Raw genomic sequence first — 12205 nt, 5'->3', positions numbered from 1 at the left:
CACAAGTCCGCGTTATAGGTTTGACGCACATTCAACACCAGTTAACATTGTAGTCTTAATAAAAGTAGAGGAGAAGAACAGCAAAGCGAATACGTCAATGGCCATTCAGGTTAGTTAGCTGGTTTCCAAGCCAAAATGCAAGATCCTCATACATATTTCTTTCTCCATCTCGTGCCAAAATGCACCGCTCTTCCTTCTTTGCTGGGTTTTCCTGAAACAGAGCGAAGTATTTTTAGCAACATCTTGATTCAGGCAAAGCATTCACCTTCAGCCTAACTATGCTTCCTGCATTTACTGTCACTGTTATAATAATCAACTTATTTCACAGAAGCAGATGCAGAAAAATGTAATGACACTACATATGCAAAGAGAATCTGCTTTTCCGTAAACACAGTCACCATCTTAAGGTATCTGATTTGCTAGGCTGTACTACTCAGTTTCTCTCACTTGCCAGGAAGGTCTATTCTAGATTTATTCTCACATTCAGACATGTAACCAGAACTCAAGAAGCAATGGTGCCCGGTATAGCTGTGATGGCATTATAAAAAAATGCTCAAAATATAATGCACCACTCAGTATACCATACTACCTAGTACCTTCCACTGCTACTGTTATTTCAAGCGACTTCTTGAGGCATTATCAAGAAAAGCTCAAAATCCAACCTACCATTCTACCTACTATCTTCCTTTTAAGGTATCCCTGATCAAACTATTCACAAAATTACAGAAAATCCATTCATGCCATATATAAGGCTTCAAGACAATAAGTGCTGACAAAAGACACCAAAACACTTACTTCGCAATACCATGTACATAATCCAAAGCATGCATACAGTGGCAGACCGAGAAACTTCTGGCAGCCTAGGCAAACATGGTTAAGATGCTAGTTTTTCAAACAAAATCACTTTAGAAAGTCACATAACCAAAGAAGGGACGCGCTCAACAGCACTACCACCCCGTCATGCAATATTATTGTTCCAAATAGAAGCAATCCATACAAATATCAATATTAAGGATGCAACTTCATTGGTGTGCCTCTGTTGTAGCTGTTAAGATTTTCCAAATCTCTGAAAGTATGAAAATGGTGTTTGCTTCTTCCCATTCAGTTAAACAAACACCCTGACCAGTTAATGATTTGCCAACTGCAACAATCTAACACTGGCATAGTTTTTGTTTTCTTTTACGGGGATAACACCGACATGGCTAACTGCTGACATTTCAGTTTTACTTCAGTGATTCATAAACCGTAATCGATAACTCAGCGTTCTTTTGTGCGTGATACATTGATGGTAATTATGCAAAGGTTTCACAGATCAAGCAGGCAGATGAACAAGAAGAATATGGTGGTGGCGTGGTGCTATTCCAAGCGTCAAGAATGGAGTAGACAATGTGAAGATGGGGCCGAACACAACGAGCAGGATCCAGCCAGGTTTGGGTAAATATCCAGGCACTGTAATAACCATGTGCTTTTGTTTCGATTCCCATTTGTAGACTGCAATTTGAATGCCTCTCATCTCTAGCACGATGGTCAAGTTGTGTGGATGAGTAAACAAAGAGGACATTGCAGTCTAAAGTGGGGGAAATTCTGTACAGAAAACAAAGAGTGAGCTCCAGAACAAAGAAGCTCGAACATAGAAGTTAGAATACCAACCTGGCTGATGATACCAAAATATTGCCACACTGAACAGCACATGAGCAGGGAGCAGATTGAACTGAACCATTTAAACGAAAAGGTTCAGATTCCGTGGCACCCAAAATATTGGCACGCTAAACAGCACATGAGCAAGGAACAGATTGAACTATACCATATAAACGAAATGGTTAAGCTTCCATGGCACCAAATACAGTTCAGAGAAGTGAGGGCCAAGTAATCACTAAGCTCAAATCCAAGCAATTCCCAAAATATTTTCAGAAGATAAGTCTATCTAGTGGAATTAATGAAACCATTTTGCTGAATTAAGAGAAACGGGCAATTGCGTTTAAGAACATTTTTGATAACTTCCCATACATTGTGATAACAAGATGGTAACACATAAGCTTAGTTCAAAAAGAAGAGACACGAGTTCAGATATGCTCGCTTTCACCGCATGATTCAGGTGAAGATGTGACGACCCAAGTTGTCAAAGAGCGTTTCATCACTACAAGGTCACTCTGGTTCTGAGGGTGAGAGCAGCTCGAACTCTACACCTCAGGAAACAAACGTGTTAGCCAACTGAGCCGCCACCCCGTTGTGCTGTCAATACGAAACAATACAATTTCATTCACACGCCTCCGTTGTGCCTGTCAAGATTTTCCAAATCTGTGAAGATGGGGTGAACTGAGTGGCCAGCTAGCAAAAACGTGTATGCCAAACTGGCGATAGTTTGAATTAACAATTTGTCCCATTGGCACTTGCCACTTTGGCATAACAGATATATGTTAAGAAACTCGGCAAAGTCGAACGACAAATGATGCGTTCCCTCATCTGAAGTTACTCCCCATTTCTTCAACTCCAAAAGTTTCCGTCTAATTTTTTTCCATCTTCAACACCAAAAGTCCCAGAAAATAAAATCCAAAACCAGAAGCTACCTATATACTCTGATTCTTCTTTTGTGTAATCAAAATATTTAAGCCATTTCATAACTCACTTCCTTTCCGTGTGTAATCTGAGTTAGGTGACCAAGTGCATGCTGAACGGTTTGGTAAATACAGCAACCTAAATAAAATGGTTAATGGCCAGATCTTAAGAAGACATCGTCTTGGTTGAGGAGCCCAAGCAGATTCAGGACAATACAAAACATGAGCAAAGGACAGATTGCATTGAACCATATAAAAGAAAATGTCCAGATTCAGTGGTACAAAATATAGTTCAGAAATGTCGACAAATAATGTGGTGCCGTCACATGAAAAATATAGTCCTGTAAATATACTGGATTGCATGTATAATGAATCAAAGAATCTAGAAAAAAAAAGGTGATCAAGTTCAGACATGCTCACTTCACCTGATGATTCAGGTGCAGATGTGACGACCCAAGTTGTCACGGAGCGGTTCATCACTACAAGATCACAAATGGTGGTGGTGAGAGAGGCTCGAACTCTCAACCTCAGGATCACTCAAGTTTAGCTATGATACCTACGAGCTATCCAACTGCGCCACCACCCCGTTGTGCTATTGAAACGAAATATTATTCCTTGTACAAATAGCAGCGATCCATACAAGCACGCCAGATCATCGTGCCTCTGGTGTGAACGTTAAGGTTTTTCAAATCTCTGAAGATGGCATTTGTTTCTTCCCATTCAGTTAAATAGAACGGCTGGACGAGAGCTATAACACAACTGTAGAAACAAGGTAATTAGCTGTGCTGCTTTCAGATCTTAATTACCACTGAAGTTGCTTCATACTGGCATAACAAACCATAAAAACTGCAACAGTTTTTTAACACTGACATAGCTAACTGGTGCCATTTCAGTTGTACTTCGGTCCGTAATCACTAACTCGACGTTCATCTATACGTGATAGATTGGTGGTAATTATGCAAACATTTCACGGATCAGGCAGGCAGAAGAAGAATATAGAGCGTGATGCCGCTGGAATTGCCGTTTTCGTCAAGGATAAAGTAGACTAGATGGATATGCGAGCTTCGCCTCGCCGTCTACATTTCATTTTAGCATAGCATGGCCAACATGGTAGAGTGGCAAACGTTTTTGTCTACGTCACTGCAGGTTCCATGCACATGACACAATTTAGATTAAGGATGACACGCACATCCGGGTGAGAACCACAACACTCCCATTCATTCACACAATATTTTTGAAACAACACTACATCACGCTCCAAGCTTTATATGACCAATTCACTCTGGATCAATGCCAACATTTTTTAACTCTGATCCTCGGTCATACCTCAGCAAGTAGCAGATACAAAAGAAACATGGGTTTGTTGTTCCATATCAAGATACACTGTAGTACTGATAGATTGTCGACCCAACCTCTTCTGAGTCAAAAGAAAAAAAACATACAAACTGTACCACTTCTTTCTGGAGCAAAAAGATCGTGTTCCACAAATTAATCTTGGAGCAAAAAGATCGTAATCTTGGAGCCAGCTATAAGAAGATGATCATCAAGTCTGGGAGGTTTCGTACTTCTTTTGGTGCCATAGCCTGGTCACTAATCTTGGAGCAAAAAGACTGTGTTCCACAAATTAGATCACAATTTAGGAAAACAAATCCTATAAACCACTTATTATTACTGCTTTGTGCGATATGATCTTATACAGATAAGCCACAGTAGCAGGCTCCATTTTTGTAGACTCAAATCACTGCCCTTCTTTTAGCAATCCACTCAACAGAACACTTCACTCCAATAATTCTACCAAAAATAATGTTTTTTCCATCATCCTCAAAGCAATATTGCAACAGAGAATAAACTCCGATCTTGTAAGAAAAATAGAACACCTATTTGAAAAGACAATATATCTGGATTAGCAGGATTAACACATATCTTAGACACCATAGCTATCTGGTAGAGCCAGCACATGTATGGGCTTAATGCCGCATCATTACAACGGGAAATTTTTTTAGATCATGTATATCTTCAAAGTACGGCTCATTTTTTTTCGATAAAGAATGCTTTATTACTTGTGATAAGCAATTACATCCAGCCTCTGCATAACCAGGATGCACACACATGTTCTAGTTTCTGGAACCAAATATGAAAAAAAGGCGAAATACATGTCGAAACGATGAATTATATAACGCCTAAGGAGAGGGTGGAGCTTCAATCCGTAGACTATGCTGTCACTCATGTAGGGAAAAAGTATCCCTCACCGTAGCCTCCAACCGTGTACAGACCTCCGTAAATAGGTCTCGGTTCTCCGCCCGCTGAAGAGGTAACCATGAACAGAGAATACATGTACATCTGTAGATGACCTGCAACAAAGAACAGTTTTTATCGTTAAAAATCTTATCATTTCTACTTAGCCAAAGCGCCCAAATAACTGATAGCGCCCCCACCCTAAGAAGCAACTTAAACCTTGAATCAATACCGTGAAGCCAATTGCCAAAGACATTTGCCACACTAGTCGGGGAATACAGGGTAGACGCTACTTGGATGACTGACCATATAGATCTCGCAAAACTACACTGGAAGAAGAGGTGTTTGATGGTTTCATCATGATGACAGAAAACACACCTTGAACTTCCGTGCCAATTCCGCTTAACAAGATTATCTTTAGTAAGAATAACTCCTCGGCGAAGGTACCATCCAAAAAAATTAATTTTTAATGGTATCTTCATCTTCCAAATTTTCTTATTATTATCAACTGGTAGATCAGAATGAAGGATCGCATTGTATAAAGATTTGACTGAGAAAGTGCCATCTACATGAAGATTCCATCTAAATTCATCCGGTTCAGGAGATAAGTGAATATCTCCCAATCGTTGAACTAGAGTATTCCATGCTATTAGCCTTTGTCCAAGTAAAACCCGTCTGAACGTCACATTCGGTGGTGAGGTAGCCATTACTGTAGCAATGGTATCACAAAGTACGACTCATAATCAGGGCTACTTAAGTCTCTCTATCTCTGCATCGAGCTACTTAGCATTTTCTCCCCACAGAGTAACAATCAAGGGTAATGCATATGAAGCGAATATAATGCTGGTGAGTAAAAGGAAGAAATCAGTAAATCACAATATTTTCCTCCCAAGAGCAATGCATGGCCTTAGTTAAACATTGACTCATGTAAAATAACACATGTCAGAAACCAAATTGTACCTAGCATCCGTCACCCGCAAGTTCCTTTTCATCACAACCTTATCTCCAGCGCAAATTATAGTCATTTTTTGAAGTATTTTTATGTTCCATCAGAAATAACAAACGAATCAGAGAAGCTTAAATAGTCAATGCATTTTATTTCTGCATGCATGTAGTACATACCACATACTTTTGTCACCTCCGAGACTTGATGATCATCTTCTTACACCTTGATACACATCTTTCTGCCCCCACAAACAAATTCATTCTAGAACCTAAGCACCGTGTCCAGGTTCTGCTCCACTTCCAACTTATATCTCTGTAAGTACAAAACAAATTGTTTGTTCTGTCAGCCAATTTCTATTGAGCACATAGTGAAACATACACGAAATTTATAGCCTTATCATATAGAAGATGTGTCTCGGTGATGTTATGCAAGGGAGTGAGGCAACATTTAAAGGTTAAATATTTCTAATGTTCAAGATCATGTTGAACTGAGTACCATTGTTTAATGAAGGAAGAATTAGAAACGCCGTGAAACCATCCTCTGCAGCGACGGCTTGTCGTGCACAAGCACGACCCACTGGCTGCTGGAGATACTCGTGGCGTAGCTTGGCATGCACCGGAACCTAGAAAAACAAAAATAAAGAATGCATCAAACAAATGGTTATATCATAGAAAGCTGAAGTAACCTATGCTGAACATATGAACCTAACCAAGAGGTCTAATCCAATATGTTGGGAAAATGGCGAAAAGGCGATGCATTAACATAAACTGCAGTCACCCAGATCTGAGCTAATGAGTGGACATAAAATAAAATGACGGTGTGTTCATTGTAGCAACAAAAAATAGTGTACATACCTCAGTTTGTGACAGCTCCTACAGGCCAGTTCTTGAGCAACAAACTTCTGGTAGACTGGTAGTAATATGCTGCGAAGCTGTATGAATCAGCGAGCATGGTAGATTTTTTGTTCAGAATACAACTTTATAGTTGGTAATAATATTGCAAATGCTTTACTTTCTTTTAGCTAGCTTATTATTTCTTAAACTGGAACTTCAGTTAATTTGAAGCTGCCGAAGCTTTTCAAAACCTGTCAAACAAATGACTGAAATTGTATTGAAGGTAACCTTTAGTCCATCAGATTGGTGGTTCATTTTGTGTCTTGAACCAGACTGAAGACATAAGGTGCATCTTGAAGGCTAAGAACAAACATATGTAAGTGCAGATGCGAATTAAAGATCTGGGTCTTATAGATTAGGAGGAGCTAGCTCTACCTACTATCGACGACTAATAGACTCACTCGCGTGGATGTCTACAATCTGAAAAACCCTCAGTGCAAGGAAACATCAATTCTCGAGCAAACTCAATGGCCACCAGCGGCCCGGCGCTGCAGCGACCGAGCCTAGAGCCACCGCTGGCAATCAAGCTGAACACACGACCAACCACAAAACCAGGAACACACAAGGCCTCGGCGGTGAAGGGATGACCTGGCTGCTCGGGCGCTGGTGAAGCATGTGGTGGAGCCGGGTCGGTGCAGAGGATGCAGATGGGGGGGGGGGGGGGGGGGGGGGGGCCGGGCGCGGGGAGAGGCGCTGGGATGCGTGCGGGCAAGATCGAGCAGCGGCGAAACGCTTGCGGGTAGGGGAGCTCCGACTGTAGAGAAACGCAGGAGGCAGGGACCGCCACAGGGCGGCGCCAGTAAGCGAGCAACAACAGCGCCGGTAGGTGGGAAGCGGCGGCTCCAGCGGCCCGATGCATGAGGAATCCTAGCGTGATGAAAACTTTGCGGCCTGGCCTCCACATGTGAGAGATAGAGGAGAGATGTGGTCGTCGCAGACAGGTCCACACGCCACCGACGAAACTGTCTCGGCATCCTACACAGGCCTAGGTGCCAAAGACTTGAGATTGGCTGATGCCCTCAGCGTCCGTCTTCCTCAACAGGCTTATACTATTTTATAATTAGTCAATTACAGATAAATAGGCTATACAATATACAAAGCTTGCAAACAGCTAATATAATGGTACTCCTATTTCTATGTGCTAATCTGCTAGAGTACTGCAGGTGTCTTGGCCGAAATCTGCTAGAGTACATGCAAATAGGAAGACATGCAATGCGAAATCTGAGGGAAATAGAAATTAGGGATCAGGGAGAGAAGGGAGCACCTGGCAAGTGTCGTCCTGGTTGTTGATGTCGCCCCATCATATCTAGTACTACCATGTCTTTGTGTGCTACAAGTTACCACAACAATCTGGACCATTAAATATATTTCAACGGACAGGATCCAGTGTATGTGCAGATCTCACACCCACCATCGCACATATGCAAATTTATCCCCCCTTTTTTTTGGAATTGTGATACATGGTCCATCCTTCCAGGAATCTCTCTCCTCGCTCAAGTCAGTTGGAGGATCCAGTGTATGTGGGATTTAATCCGCCCACCAAATCAAAGCTAGTTGAAGGAGCAACTCAGCACTTCACCGCCTGATTTGTTTGGCTCATAAAGGACGGGGCTGATTAACCCTTGCAACATCTTGCTCAGTGCTCACGGCCTCTTACGGAGGTATTGTAGATGCAAGTATTCTTGGCAGCTTCGTTTCATGGGAAGTTGAGCCACTAGTGTCGCACGCGCAAGCTAAAATCGAAACTTATCAAGAGGACGCGGCCGCCCCACAATAAATATTTGTGGACTGATGTTGCCAAGAGCTAGCTCTCCTCAACCTTGAAAGTTGAAAGTGATCCAGTAGTGAGAGATAAGAAAACAAGGACGCCGTTCCACAATTTGAATAAATAAAAGGTCTGACCTGCATAACTGTTGTGGTAGGTGGCCGAAGCGGAGCCATGTTTGATCGTTCCGTTGGCTCGGATTGGAGGGTCCAGATTGCTGTAATCAAGTAGCACCGAAAAGCTTTGTAGCACTAGATATTCTCTCGTCGCCCCATCACGGCCGGCTGCTCCGTTGCTGCTGGCGGAGCGTCCTGTTTGTTGATGTTGCCCCATCACAGTCGGCTGCTCCACTGCTGATGGCCGCTGCTCCGCCACTTCCTGCTGGTCGCTGCTACCACTTGCCTAGGGCTGCCGCACTGCTGACTGCGGTGCGAGTGGGTTCGATCAGTTTGTTGCTTTGTGCGAACAATGGAGGAGCATTCTCTAGTTGGGCATAGGCTATGATCTTTCTAGTTGACTATATGTATATATAAAAAATTGCTCAAACTCTTTGGTATTCACCTGAATACAGGGAATACCCCAACGCTACATGGCCGCCCGCATACCTCTGCATCAACCAACCTCACCCCGGCCGAGATCCCAATCAGCCCAAAAAAAAATATTGAAAACCATCAAAAATTTTAAAAAAAAATATACGTATTGCCAACGAATCATGTTGTAAGTACGGAAAGTTTCAATCGAAAATACTTTGTATTTTGGGCGCATCAAAAAAGATAAATTTAACAAAATTTTCTGATCGCTTGATTACAGCCGTTAGATGAAAAGTGTAGGGTGGATGGGAGGTCATGGCACAGCGTGCCATCCCCGATCAGAAAATTTTGCCAAATTTGTTTGTTTTGCTGCGTCCAAAATACAAAGTATTTTCGATTGAAACTTTCGCACTCACAACATGATTCGTTGGCAACATGTACATTTTTTGTTTTGAATTTTTTGATGATTTTTAAAAAAAAATTGAAAACCATCAAAAAATTCAAAACAAAAAATGTACGTATTGCCTACGATTCATGTTGTGAGTACTGAAAGTTTCAATCGAAAATACTTTGTATTTTGGACGCGGCTAAAAAAACAAATTTGGCAAAATTTTCTGATCGCTTGATTGCAACCGTTAGATGGAAAGTGTAGGGTGGATGGGAGGTCATGGCACAGCGTGCCATGCTGTTTTAATGTCATCGAATCCCTGTCCTAGCTCAACCTACCCCGAGCTTCTTCCCCAGACGCGCAACCGCTGCCTCCTCCCAGGTAAGCTGCCCCTCTCCCTTCCCAGATGCGCCGCCCCGGCCTCCTCCGGCGAGCAGCGCTGCCGCGGAGATCCACTCCAGGCCGGACGGAGCCAGCGAAAAGGGCGGCGACAGCCAGATGAATCTCACCACGACCTTCTCTCTCTCTCACCGTCTCTCAATTGATTTAGCAGGGGGCGGCCATACCTCGTGACGGCCGGCAGGCGCAGCGGCTAGCTCGCGGGAGTGGCCTGACTCGTCCTCCTATCCAACGGTTCCAGGAGGAGGCGGGAGGTAGCACCTACGTGGTTGCGTTTGCACGTCGTCCTCATCTCCAACGGTTCCGGGATGGTCGCTACTCTTCAAAGAAGAGAGGGGGAGGAGGAAGAGAGAGAGGAGAGGACACCCCTGTTGTTCTCCGTCATCAGCGCTGCCGGATTCTTCGCCACTGCCACTGATAAAGAGAGGTTGTGAAATTGCTAGTCCAAGGCCCAAGAGACGGCGGAAAAAAGGCACAAAACCCATCTAGAGTTCCGTCCTACTAGCCGGCGATACCGTCGGTTCGCTCCGTTTCCGGTGGCCTTGGAGCCTTGAAGGTGTGGCAGACCACGGTCCCTCGCTGGCGGGGAGTTTCCGTTCTTAATGTAGTTTGCTTTTCAGTCTCTTTTACGGGACGGTGAGGCGGCGGCTACATCCTGAGGGCATCTCCAACGGGGCGACGCATTTCGGACGCCCAAAAGTGGTCGCGAGCGTCCGTTTGCGTCGCCCCGCGGACATATTTTGTCCGCGCGTCCGTTTGCGTCTGGGTGTGCTCCCACCGGGGCGACCCATTTTTAGATTTGCAACATATTTGGAAGCAAAGAAAGTAGTACATTTGAAAGCATAGAAACTATACAAAGTAGTTCTAAAACCCTAGACTACTTGCTGCCAGACGGGTCGGCCCCGTCGTTGCGTCGCTCCCTCGCCTACTCCTCCACCGCCTCCCGTGCGGCCGCTAGGGCTCGGTGCCCCGCCGCGTCCTCTTGCAAGCACTGTTGTACCCTCGCGTTGGCGGCGTCGTCATTGAGCATCTCGAAGGACTCGACTATAGCCCTCTGCTATGTCGCCCTCTCCTCCGGGGTAGGCGCATCAGGGTCATCGGAAGACCATGATATGTCGGAGTCGGAGTCCTCTACGGCTGACATAGGCATCCTCATGGGCCTGCCAAAGATGGTACCCGGGGTTTACTGAAGGCCCACAAGTCGAAGAATATAAAGATCGGAAGCCCAATTGGTGTTAAGGAAAGTTAGAGTTGTACTAGGAAATATAGAGACTTGTAATTTCACGGGACGGGTTAGAAACCCTCCCGGACTTTGTAGCTTGTGTATCACGAACCCCTCGGCTCCGCCTCCTATATAAGGGGGAGTCGAGGGGCAAAGAAAGGATCGAATCTATTGTCAACACAACCCTAGTTTCATAATCGTCGAGTACTTTTCGGCTGAAACCTTCGAGATCTACTTGCCCTCTACATCCAACGAAACTTTAGTCTACAATACGTAGGCATTGATAAGTTAATACCTTGTAAATTGGCGCCATCTGTGGGAATCTAGAGGTGACAAGGAGCTGATCTCGATGGCACGTTCAAGATCGTCGACTTCGTCGGTAGCAAGCAATGCGTTGGATCGAGGTAAACAGATCGAAACTAGTCTAGTCGATTTTGTACCTCACCCGCCCTCCCGTTTGGATGCATGTGCGTATCTGGAGGAGCCCATGGAGATGACGTTGGGAAAATTCCGATTCTGCGTCGGGAAAGAAGGGTCATATTGTCTTGAAGTTCCGATGTCGTCGGGATTATCAGCGATCGACTCCGATTTCTCATCAGGCGAAGAGGAGATTTCGTCGCCACGTTTCATCAGCGCCATGGCAAGCAAAAAACTCGCCAAGATCTTCAGCGACATGTCCTTCGAGTCGTCTGTGGACTCTGATATAAGCAGCGATTCAGACAGCGTCGACAGCTTCAACTTCATCGACAGATCTGTTGTTGTTGGAAAGGTCTTCGCCAATCTATACGATGGTGTCACCAATCCCGACAAAAATCAAAATCCAAAATATCATCAGATCTACGCAATTGAAGAAACAAACCGAGCAGAGCCGGAGACATCAGAGGCTTTCGACAATGCGGGAAACCCATATGTTGATCCCGCTGATTTTAGGCGAGGTTTAGGCACTAAATATGTCGGGCCTACACCACGTTTAAGAGTTCAACTCCCGCAAGAAGCATGGGATAGAGCTGCAAAAGCCATGGATGGTTCAGAACCAATGACCACAACTGCGACAGCAGAAGAATTGCAAGCTTATCAATATAGACTTGCTCGTGTTAGCAGGGAGTTAGAAAAACAGACAGCTGCATTAAATAGACGACAGGAGGCAGCCTCCGCGTCAAGCAGGCGAAGAGCAGAACTAAGCCGACAATCAGGAAATTCGGGAGACAGTCACAGAGAAGCTCGAAGGAGAGCAAGATCTCGGCTGCAAAATATACCTGAAGCTGAGAGGGA

General features: G+C 44.3%; 1 long non-coding RNA gene across 9 annotated transcripts; it reads right to left on the bottom strand.

Moving 5' to 3' along the window:
- Positions 1 to 3749: 3749 nt before the first annotated feature.
- On the bottom strand, positions 3750 to 7877 carry LOC127307602 (uncharacterized). 9 transcript variants are annotated; one of them, XR_007855689.2, is made up of 6 exons: positions 7005 to 7694; positions 6858 to 6929; positions 6591 to 6667; positions 6232 to 6358; positions 5751 to 6048; positions 3750 to 4906 (listed from the first exon to the last, which is right to left on the bottom strand). It is a non-coding gene; the product is annotated as an uncharacterized lncRNA (long non-coding RNA). The 9 variants fall into 9 exon arrangements; XR_007855684.2 differs by having other exon boundaries at positions 6591 to 6929; positions 7005 to 7877; XR_007855687.2 differs by having other exon boundaries at positions 3750 to 4432; positions 4805 to 4906; positions 6591 to 7689.
- Between the last annotated feature and the right edge of the window lie 4328 nt (positions 7878 to 12205).

This window comes from Lolium perenne, chromosome 6 (assembly GCF_019359855.2).
Source record: "Lolium perenne isolate Kyuss_39 chromosome 6, Kyuss_2.0, whole genome shotgun sequence".
NCBI lineage: Eukaryota > Viridiplantae > Streptophyta > Magnoliopsida > Poales > Poaceae > Lolium > Lolium perenne.
This window is presented reverse-complemented; position numbering and strand designations above follow the sequence as displayed.